Below are 12268 nucleotides of genomic sequence, written 5' to 3'. Positions count from 1 at the left end.
AGAGGGAGGGGCTACGTGCAGAAACAAGGCAGCCGGCTCTAACAGTCATCTTGAAAATGGTCATCGGTGGTCTGACCAGCGTCATCTTGATTGTGTAGGTACAGTTAATCTTGAGTTCCAGGATCAGTTTGTTTCCATTTCTCTGAGGCCAGTTCTCAGAATTGTGGCAGCTTATGTCATGGCTACATCCTGGTCATCATGTAGTTAACCTCTTCCAACTGGTGTGGGTTTCTGTAGCTACAAGACAGCTCACAGGATACGGCTCAGGATATTATCTGTAGCCCTCGAGGAGGACCTAAATGTCCTTGACTTTGCTTAATGACTGAACTATTATTATTTGGTCTCCTTTGATGGTTTTCCTTCGTTTCTGCATTTTCTCACTTCTCTGATTAAACTTATTCTTTGGCTTAAGTTTTTCCGCAGACAAAAGGCAGGTGGAGGACCTGGGGCAGGGGGGCAAGGACCGTAGGGTCCTGCTCCGTTTCAGTTCTGCCTCTTGGACAAGTTAATGAACCACTCTGTGCCTCAGTTTCATTATCTGCAAATGGAGATAATGATAGTTCTTATGGCACAGGGTCTTTACAAGCATTAAGTTGGCTAATCCATGAAAGATGCATTGAAGAGTGCCTGGCACAGTCATTGCTCAGTTAACATTATCAATTATCATTCCATTATAATTTTTTATTTACTGTGTTTTAGAAGTTCTTTTAAATTTCAAAATATATGAAACTTTGTTGTCTATTTTTATTAATTTCAAGTTAATAGCATTGAGGAAAGAGAATTGTGGCCAATATGATAAAAATGCTTTGGTATTTGCTTTGTGGCCCTAAAATATCTTGCCACATATACGTAAAAATTATGTCTATTCTCTGTGGGGCATAGGGTTTTTTATATAGCAATTAGATCACACTTGTTGTGTTATTAAAACATTATGTGTCTTTGCTAAACCCTTACCTGCCTGATCTATCAATTACAAAGAGTGATGTGGTTAAAAGCCTCTCCTTACCCTGGTGCTTTTGTTTATTTCTCTTCTGTCAATATCTGCACTTTACATTTGAGGCTGCGTCGTTAGGTGCATGCAATTTCAGAATTATAGTTTTAGGTGAATTCATTCATTATTTAACGATTTTCATGATCCCCAATAACGCTTTTCACCTTCAACTCTTTGATGCCCAGTATCGTTATAGCTCACAAGTTTTGTTCTTTTTTGCTTCTGTTTTGGTATATGTTTGGTTTCGGGTTTTTTTTTGATTCTTTACTTTTAACCTTTCTAGGTCATTATGATTTAAGTATATCTCTTGAACACAGAATATAGCACAAATTTTTAAAATACAATTTTTAACTGACATTGTATCCATTTAGGACTACTGATATATTGGAGTTATTTCTACCATCTTATTTTCATGCTACTTTCCATACTTTGCTTCCTATTTCTCCCTTCCCATCTCCTAGCGAATTAATAATTTTCATTGCCTCTCTTTTATTTCCAAATCATTTGTAAGTTATGGTTCTACTTTTATTCTTTAGGAGTTACCCTTACTACTCATGATGTATATTTGACTTAAAACCCAAAGTTAACCAATATCCTTACTCTCTTTTCAAATGTCACCAGGATTTCAAAATTCATTTTAAAATGCCTACAACCTTATATGTTACATTTTCCAGTAGTTTAGCTACAACATTGTTCACATATGCTCAAATTAGTCATTATTGTTGTTGCTAGTTTACAACAACAATAGCTAGTGCTTTTAAAATTTAGCCAAAATGTATACATTTGCTTGCTTTCTATTTATTCTTGCAATTCAGTCTTCCCTTCTAAGTGTAGTTTTATTCTTCCTGAAGAGGAAAATTAAATGGTGCTTTGGGTATGAGTCTGTTAAAGTAAATACACTGTCATGGTCCAAGTACCCCCCAAACCAAGAAATGACTGTAAACTGACATCTGTGGGCTGGGACAGTGGGTATTTGCCAAATCTACTCTTTCCCTGAGGTTACCGTCTTTCAAGGGCTCCACATTTACGTGGGGATCTCAGTTCCTACCTTTGCCCACAGGAGGCCCAAGGCCCCGTTTCTTGTACCCACAGGAAGGTTAAACCCAAGTCCCTATTTCCAAGGGACACTTTGCTGCTGCTTCCAGCCATGTGCTCACAGCTCCCCATATTCCTCTGGGTGATGCTTTCTTGAGCACTCAGCTCTACATTTTAGAGAATAGTTGTTCCATTTTTATTAGCATTTCTAGGAGTTCTCTGGAGGTGGGTTTTCAATATATTTCAGGCACAATATTGTCAAGACCTAAGGCTTAGATCTACAGCTTATGTCAAAAAATGGGATCATATTTTATTTTATTTATTTTTTTTAAATGGGATCATATTTTAAATCAAGCCTCCCTCTTTGATACTATCGTATATACCTTTCCTCTCTCCCAAAGGCTTAAGTAAATACTGAAACAAATTACATTAAAATAAAGTCTTAAAATAACTCTCAATAACCACTTTTGCTCTGAGCAGCACCTGTCTCCCACTCCCTCAAAAATGGGAAGAAGGTCGTTTTTCATGGATGGGTTCCTCTTACACCTTTCCTTTTATTACGTAGACAGTTTCCGAGACAGGTTTGTTGATGCTACTGTGAGTTACAGATTCACTTTGAACCTTTAAAGTACAAAATGGTTCACAGAAATGAAATGTTTCTGCACTAGAGAGGCAAACTGCCAACAGTTTACAAGAATAGGTTCCGGACTTCCTTGGAGCAGTGATTAAGAATCCGTCTGCCAATGCAGGGGACATGGGTTCGAGCCCTGGTCCGGAAAGATCCCACATGCCGCAGAGCAACTAAGCCCATGCACCACAACTACTGAGCCTGCGCTCTCGAGTCCCCGAGCCACAACTACTGAGCCTGCGTGCATAGAGCCTGTGCTCCACAGCAAGAGAAGCCACTGCAATGAGAAGCCCACACACCATAACAAAGAGTAGCCCCCGCTCGCCGCAACTAGGGAAAGCCCGCAGGCAGCAAAGAAGACCCAATGCAGACAAAAATAAATAAATTTTTTAAAAAAACTTAAAAAAAAAAAAAGAATAGGTTCCGGCAAACTCCTTTCCCAAGACCCTAAGAACCAGCTGTTCCTTGTGTGGAATATTTATTACAAACTCCTGAAACACTGGAGATGTCAATTGCTCTTCAGAAGACCTGTTCTTTAGCACTAAGTTAGGTACAGTGGCTGTCCCCAAGGGTCTAATTTTATCCTTTCACGGGTCAGACATACACACACACACATTTCTAAAAAAAAATCAAAGTCTCTGGAAAAGACTCTTTTTTAAAAATTTTATTTTATTTATTTACTTTTGGCCATGTTGGGTCTTTGTTGCTGTGCGCGGGCTTTCTCTAGTTGCCGTGAGTGGGGAGCTACTCTTTGTTGCGGTGCGCGGGCTCAGTAGTTGTGGCTCACGGGATTAGTTGCTCCGTGGCACGTGGGATCTTCCTGGACCAGGGCTCGAACCCGTGTCCACTGCATTGACAGGCGGATGGAAAAGACTCTTGTTGGGCTCAATTCTCTCCTTATAGCCAAGGAAGGAGAAATAGCAATAGAAAGAGAAAGAAAAACCAACCCCCCCTCCCCCCCTGCTCTGATCAAGAGAAAGAAAAGACTTTTCTAGTTCATGAAAGTCAGTATCTTAGAAAGGTCTGGGCGGCTCAAGGGGAAAATCACCACAGCAAAACATTACGGGTTCCATCTTCACGTTTCTCACAATGAGTAAAATGCCATCATGCTTTTTATTGATGCTTTGAGCCATATAACAGATACAAACGTAGAGTTTAACACAAGCACAGGTGTAACAATGACCCAAGTCAAGAAACAGCAAATGATGGTTGTCGGAGAGCAGCTCCCTAACCATCATTTCCTGGTCGCCCCGCCCCACGCCCCTTCCTCCCTATGCAGGTCACGCGCTCATTATTTCTCCCCAAATATGCATTCCCAACAATACAAAATAGTTTTGCCTATTTATGAACATCATATGGACTTTTAAATAAAATCATGATGTTTATATTCTTTTGTGACATGTTCCCCCTTAGCATTGGTTTGTCCAGGTTGTCATGTGTAGCTGTAATTCGTTCATTAGCGCTGCAATATAGTAATCGCCCTCTGACTCTACCAGGATTTACTTCCTTATTCTGTTGTTGATCCATCATATTTTATGGCGATAACCTCCTCCAGATCCTTGATGTTGACCATGTGCTTCCCAACTCCTCACCCCGGGGGAGAGCATCCAGCTCTTTAGATGCCGTGGGCATGGCATGTATTATTTTGGTCTTTCACACTCAAGAGAATCTGAAGTTGTTTATATTTTATTTGAAGTTCTTGGAATGTAAAAAGTTGCTTGGTTACTAGTGAATAATATTTTTCAAGGTATTTTTTCACCAGAAATCACAGCATTCATCTCAGATAAGGCACGTGGTGAGTGGCCAGCAAGTTCTTGTGGGTGGTAATACTGATGACGCCTGCCTGGTTGGTCACCAGAAACACTTTCAAGCAGAGTTTTGAGTTAGGTATTTGTTAAGCACATCTTTCCTTTCCACACTGAACTGAAATTATTTAGGTTAAAAGAAATTCACCTGATACTTTTTAAATTTTTATTTATTTATTTATTTATTATTTTTATCTTTTGCTGCACCTTGCAGCTTGCGGGATCTCAGGTCCCCAACCAGGTTCTGAACCCAGGCCACAGCAGTGAAAGCCCTGAACCCTAACCACTAGGCCACCAGGGAACTCCCCACCCGACGCCTTTTAACAACCGAAAAATTGTGAACGTAGCAGTGTCATGAAGAGGAATGAAAGAAAAATCAAGTTCCAGATCCACTTTGAAGCCCCGTTTGTTGGTGGTCTCTTTAGCTCTGTCACCTTCCCCCACAGTGCCCGGCAGCTTGTGTGGTGTCACCTGCTGCCAACTCCAAATCCACCAGGGCCAATGGACAGGAGAAATCTTACAGCTATTTTGGTGGGAGGCTGCGAGGTTTCCAGCAAACCATTAGTTGCTTTTTCAACGACATTGTCTGATTGAATAATCTATAGCAGTAAAGTGCTTTTAACTTTTTCTTTCCCTTCTTAGCTAGGAAATATATCAAATATAAATGATACCTAAAATATCTGTACAGTTCAAGAGAGTAATAAGGCAAACATCCGTATATAACCCGAACCAAGAATCAGAACGTAGGCGGCACTCCAAAGTCCCTCCCTCATCCCCTCCTGTCCCCAGTAGAAACGATTGCCGTTTATTTTGACGTTTCTAAGAATCATTTCCTTGCTTTTTTTTTTTTTGCAGTTTTATTGTCTATGAAAGCATAGTTTTGCCTGTTTTTGAATTTTGTGTAAGTGGAATTTTATTGTATGTATTATTTTGTGACCTGCTTCTCTTTTTCAATTGTGGTAAAATACACATAGTATAAAATTTACCACCTTAGCCATATTCAAGTGCACAGTTTGTGGCATTAAGTACAGCCACATCATTATGCTATCATCACCACTATCCATCCACAGAACTCTTTTTGTCTCACAAAGTGAAACTCTGTACCTGTTACACAATAATTCCTCATTCCCCACTCCCCACAAGCTCCTAGCAACCACCATTCTCCTTCTGTCGCTATGAATTTTACTAATCTAGGTACCTCAAATAAGGGGAGTCATACAGTATTTGTCCTTTATCGACTGGCTTATTTCGCTTAGCATAATGTCCTCAAGGTCTCCATGCTGTAGCATGTATCAGAATTTCATTACTTTTTAAAGCTAAAAAACTTTCCATTGTATATATTTAGGCCGCATTTTGATTACCTATTTATCCATTGATGGACACTTGGGTTCTTCCACATTTTGGCTGTTGTGAATAATGCTGCTATGAACATGGATGTACAAATATCTCTTCGAGTCCTTGCTTTCAATTCTTTTGAGTACATATACAAAAGAGGAATTGCTGGATCACACGGTAGTTCTAGTTTTAATTGCTTGAGGCACTGCCACACTGTCTTCCACAGCAGTAGCACTGCTTTACATTCCCACCAACAGTGCACAAAAGTTCCAATCTCTCCACATTCTCATCAACACTTGTTATTTTCTGTTGTTGTTGTTTTTTTAATAGTGGCCATACTGATGGATGTAAGGTAGCATCTCACTAGTGTTGATTTGCACTAATGATTAATAATGTTGAGCATTTTTTTCATATGCTTATTGCCATTTGTGTATCTTTTTTGGATAAATGTTTATTCATGTCCTTTCTCCATGTTTTAAATGGGTTGCTTGTTTTTTTGTTGTTGTGTTGCAGAAGTTCTTTATATAGTCTGGATATTAGCCCCTTATCAGATATATAATTTGCAAATGTTTCTCCCATTTTGTAGGTTGTTTTTTTTTCTCTCTAATTTTGTCCTTTGATGCACAGAAGTCTCTAATTTTGATCTAATTTTTTGTCTGTGTTTTTGGTAACATATCCAAGAAATCTTTGTCAAGTCCAGAGTTCAAGAAGCTTTCCCCCTATGTTTTCTTCGAAGAGTTTTATAGTTTTAGATCTTAGTTTTATAGTTTTAGGTCTTTGATTCATTTTGAGCTAATTTTTGGGTATGGTGTAAGGTAAGAGTCCATCTTCATTCTCTGCTGTCTATACCCAGTTTTCCCATCACATTTGTTGAAGAGACTGTCCTTTTCTCATTGAGTGGTTGTCAACAATCATTTGACTGTACATATAAGGGTTTATTTCTTGGCTGTCTATTCTATTCCATTGGTCTGTATGTCTGTCTTTCTGCCAGCACTAAACTTTTGTGATTACTAATGGTTTTTAGTAAGTTTTGAAACCAGGATGTGTGAGACCTCCAACTTTTTCTTCTTTTTCAAGATTATTTCAAGAGTATTCAGGGTCCCTTGGGAGTCCATATGAATTTTAGGATATGACCTGCTTCTTTCTTCAAATGTCAAATGCTTGTGAGTTTCTCCTGGGTTGCACATAGTGGTAGTTCATTTGTTTCCAAGGCCACCTTTTTTTTTTTTTGCGGTACGCGGGCCTCTCACTGTTGTGGCCTCTCCCATTGCGGAGCACAGGCTCCGGACGCGCAGGCTCAGCGGCCATGGCTCACGGGCCCAGCCGCTCCGCGGCATGTGGGATCTTCCCAGACCGGGGCACGAACCCGTGTCTCCTGCATCGGCAGGCGGACTCTCAACCACTGCGCCACCAGGGAAGCCCTCCAAGGCCACCTTTATCCAGTCTACTGTTGTTGGACATTTGGGTCCTTTCCATTAGGGCTACCAAGAACAGGGCTGCTATGCACGTTCTTACACAAATCTCCTGGCACAGATATGTAACAGTTTCTCTAGGATGTATGCCTAGGCATGGAATTAGTGAGTCACATGGTATGGCCATACTCAACTTTACAGAGTAGTGTCAAACTATTTCCTAAAGGGTTGATACCTATTTACGCTCCCACTAACAGTATGTAAGAGATCCCATTGCTCCACATCTTCATATATTTACCAAACCTTGTTTATTACAGCAAAAATATTCGAAGCAATGTAAATATCTATCAATGGGCAGTTGCTATATAAATTATGTTAGTTATAGAGTGGGATATTTTTCAACCATTAAAAATGACACGGACAGCTAAGCTTTATTGAGCGAGGCACTTTACATACATCATCTAATTTGTTCCTTACAACAGCTCCATGAAGTAAATATTATTATTCTACCCTTGTTACAGGAGAAGAAACTGAGACCCAAAGATAAAAAATTGCTCGCCCAATTTCACGTAGCTCATAAATAGAGGCCAGGATTCATTCCAAGGCAAACTGACTCCATAGTTATTATAAAATGGTCCAAAATAAAATTTTAAAATCTAACAAAAGTAATCAAGAAAACCAGAAATAAGCAAATCCCTTTAGTCTTCAGGCTACCTAACCTTTATACGCAATTCTGTGGATTTCTTTTCACCGAAGCTCACAAAAACAAATACAAATTTTCCTCCATGGCCACTCTTTGAGGCACAATCAAAAGGGTTATGTCATTCGAAGAGTTACTAAAAGTCAAAATAACACTGGAAATATATTTCTCATGCCTAACAACAGGGCCATTCAAAATCCTTTTTGTTTGCAAAATACTCAAAATGTAATACATTTACGCTTTGTCAATCAGCTGCAACATGTAAGTAGTTTTTAGAAACTGGAAGAGGACTTTCCTGGTGGCGCAGTGGTTGGGAATCCTCCTGCCAATGCAGGGGACACGGGTTCGAGCCCTGGTCCGGGAAGATCCCACGTGCCACAGAGCAACTAATCCCGTGCGCCACAACTACTGAGTCTGCGCTCTAGAGCCTGCGACCCACAACTACTAAGCCCACGTGCCACAACTACTGAAGCCCGTGCACCTAGAGCCTGTGCTCCGAAACAAGAGAAGCCGCTGCGATGAGAAGCCCGCACACCGCAACGAAGAGTAGGCCCCACTCGCCGCAACTAGAGAAAGCCCGCGCCCAGCAGCAAAGACCCAACGCAGACAAAAAAAAAAAAAAAGAAAGAAATTGGAAGAGCCGCCAGCTCCTGTTTTAGAAATCCTCTCTGTCTGCCAATATCCCTTCCTTTTCACCCCATCGTCTCCTCTTCTCAGCTGATGGCCTCATGTCCTGCTTCATAAAGACAGGCACCACCCCAACATCCTGTCCCCTAAAGTAGAAGCTCCCTGATCTGCTGCCCTCCCCTCCTCCTTCCACAGCAGACAGCATCTCTCCCTGTAACAAAGGTTCCCCCCGCCCGCCGTGCTCTCCACCCAACACTTCCCGCTCCCTCAGGAAGCCCCGTGCACCGATGATCCCTTCTCCTTCCACTTCTCCTTCTCCATTCAGCCTCTCCCATAAGCGTATATTCCTGCTCTGGTAGCTCCCATCTTAACGAACAGATAGACAGAGGATGAACTGGACATCCGGTTAATACGGTGCAGCGTGTTCGTGCTCTGACGCACTCTTTTTCTCGAAACGTATAGTAATGAGAGAGAAAATATAAAAACAGAAGTCAGAAATGCAAACTGAGCTCAAAAACAAGAAAACATCACTATGGACCCAAAACAGAACAGAACTGCAAAGCAATAGGCCAGCTGGGCTCCAGATCCAGATGAGGGTGATGAGGTGGAAGGATGCTAAGCCAGGCCAAGGGCTAAGCCAGGCTCGGGGCCGAAGCTGGGGCCGGAGCTGTGACACCGCCGGCTCCTGGAAGGAGGTGGAAGCCAATTGTTCCTGAACCTTCTATCAACCACATCTTTTATTTGCTGTGTTCTGATGATTTTGACCTCTGGGGCCCGGCTGACCTCAGCGAGACTGCCCCCCACCCAAAGGTTAGACAATTCCTAAAGATGGTAGACATCTCTACCAGGACCCAGGAACGTGCTAGGGACTTTCTCAAGGAGCATATAATTCTCTGCTAGGAATGGCACGGCTCTGCTCTGGAATCCCAGGGGCCTGCACTGTGATTCTCCCACTGGGGCTTGCAGCAGGCTGCACGCTGCATCTTTCCTCACCACTGACACCTCCAGCCCCACAGGGTCTGCTGCATCATACGGCCCAAGTAAGGCTGCTGGCACCACCAGAGCCTGAACATGGGCCAGAGCCCTTTCTGCTCCACTCAAAGCTGGCAGCCTTCACGCCATCCAGTAGGTGGAGGCAACAGTATTCTCAGCTGTGGAATGCACTGCTTCCAGAACCCAAGGGTATCCCACCGGGGGCAGTGCTTCCTTCCCTCTAGTAAGGATGTTATTTTAGAGAAGATGTCCCAGGATGTGCCGGATCTCTGAGCTCTAAAGTCTTCTGTCCAATGGCAGGGCTCTGAGTCTTCACAGGGTTCACTTCCCACCCTCTAGAGTATGTGTGTCTCACAGAGACTTCTTGGTCATCCCGTCTCATTGAAGTGAGACCATCCGTCCATCCCAGCGTCTCCTGACTACCGTTTGCCTGGGTACCTCAGGCCTTTCCACTTAGCTGCGTACTGGTCATCCCTTTCTCCAGGCTTCCAGGAGCCACCCCAGCAAGGACTTCTCCCCATCCCCTGGGGCCCTTGCCAGGATATTAAATCCCATCTCCCAAGGAATTGCTTATCCAGTGTCACATTCCACTAGTCTTGATTGAGCATCTTTAAAATTTAATTCCAGGGCTGCCCCCCCGGCTCCTGCCAGCAGATGCTGGACGCTTCCTGTCATTCTTTTGGTGTATGGTCTCTTTCCTCCCTTATCATGCCCAGTGCATCTTCAGCTGGGTTGCACTGGGATGTAACCCTAGTGATCATTCTGGCTGCCAAGAGAAGAGGTGGGGACCCCCAAGAGGGGACAACTGTTGCCTCATAGGCAAGGTCTCTGCAGTGTCTTCCCATCTAGCAGAAGTGCTAACTCTGACTGGGGAAGGGTGGGCACCTCTGTAAGCCTGGAGGATGGAGGTGGCTGGTGGTCACAGAGCTGACATGCGCAGGGCATCCATTCAGGTGACTCCATCGTATGTTTCAGAGTCTCAGGTTTTCCCCAACGGGGCTCAAATTTTTGTGTTACAGGCCTGCCTTGGCTAAGCTTGCAGACGTCTCTAACAGCTGTCTTCAGCCTACTCTCCACTGCGTCTGCTCTTCCACTGCAGGAGAGAAGGGCCCCTCTGTAAGTTACCACTGAGGCGCACACTTAGCCATTAACTGCCCTCAGTTTCTCATTATCCTTCTGCAGGGCATCAGCACAATTTAACAGTAACCAGTCAACTCTGTTTTTGTAGGCATGGCTCCCCCATATCGCTTGAGTGCCTGCATCATTGCTGTAGCCCTGGCACTGGGGCACTTTTTCACATCACCGCTGATGAAATCGTTAGTAATTAAGCCTCCACCCTGTGCCAAGACGCTTCGCGCCCCACCAACCAACCGGGTTGGCGTCCTCTTGGCCCACTTAGCAGTGCATGGGGCAATCTCAGATGCACATTTCTCATCTACTGTCTTGGGTTAATCCTGGTACCGCTCGGGCTAGTTGAGGTGCTCCAGGAAGCAGACACCAAGACAAGACTAGACATGCAAGGATTTATGAGGGGAAATGCCCGTGAAGGAAAATGAAGAGGCATAAAGGGAATGGCGGGGGCTTAGGGACCTACCACACTGCAGTTCAGGCCCCTGTGAAGGAGACAAGGAAGGGTGGAAGGTTAGGTGGGAGAGTCTTAAACTGCAACGCAGCGCTAAGAAAGTTCAGTAAGGCCGGAGGGGAGTCCTTGAGCCAAAGTCACCTGTCAAAGGAGTCTCGTGTCTCCCATAAACAGGTCTTCCTCCGGGTCCTTGCTGTGCCTGGACGTGTCCTCTGCGTGAATGTGGTCATGGGCACCAGAGCACAGCAGCTGGTGCCAACAGCTATTTATGCTCTTAGTCGCCAGATATCTGAGAGGTGCATGTTCATGGCCGCCACAGAGACACCTCAGACACTGGGATGCCCAGGCATATGCTGTGAAGCAGCTGCTTTTATGCGTCAAGGAGTAAAACACTAGCTTGAAAATATCTCCAGGAAACCAGAAACTATAAACATTGCATTAACAAAGAAACAAACAGAACCTCTAAAATTGAAAAACTCTGTAACTGAAATTAATTAGTCAAAAAGAGTTTCACAGCAGGCGAGACAGAGCGAAAGAGAACATTCCTGAACCGGATGTTGATGTTGGTCAGAAGAAATTATCTAGCGCGCAGCACAGAAGACAAAAAATACAGAAGAGAGGATTAAAGGCATAGAAGATAGAAGAGGAGGGTCTGATATACATTTATTGAGAGTCTAGAGAGGATGAAATGAACAAGTAAAAGACCATATTTAAAAGGATAATAACTAATGACTAATAAAAGAGACAAATCCACAGATTTAAGAAGTTCATCAAATCTTGAGCAGGAAAAAAGAAAATCCACATCTAGACACATCAAAGGAAACTAAAACAAAGCAAAAGAAGTTTCTGAAAAACCCTAAAACAATACCAATTATTTTAAAATCCAAAGAGAAAGACCTTAAAACCAGCCAGAGGGGGAAACATGAATTACCTTGGAAAGAGTTACAGTCAGACTGAGACCTAAGTCCTTAACAGCAACAAAGGAAGCTTAAAGGATGAGATTTTTCAACGTGCTAAGAGACCATAATTGTCAGCCTAGAATTATTTCAGGGAGGAGGGCAAATAAAGACATTTTCATTCAAACAAAACAGAGAGTTCACCACAGCAGAAACTCACTAAAGTAAATTCTAAGGGATATACTTTAAAATTTATTTTATTTA

Source organism: Delphinus delphis, chromosome 21 (assembly GCF_949987515.2).
Source record: "Delphinus delphis chromosome 21, mDelDel1.2, whole genome shotgun sequence".
In the NCBI taxonomy this organism is placed as follows: Eukaryota; Metazoa; Chordata; class Mammalia; order Artiodactyla; family Delphinidae; genus Delphinus; species Delphinus delphis.
This window is presented reverse-complemented; position numbering follows the sequence as displayed.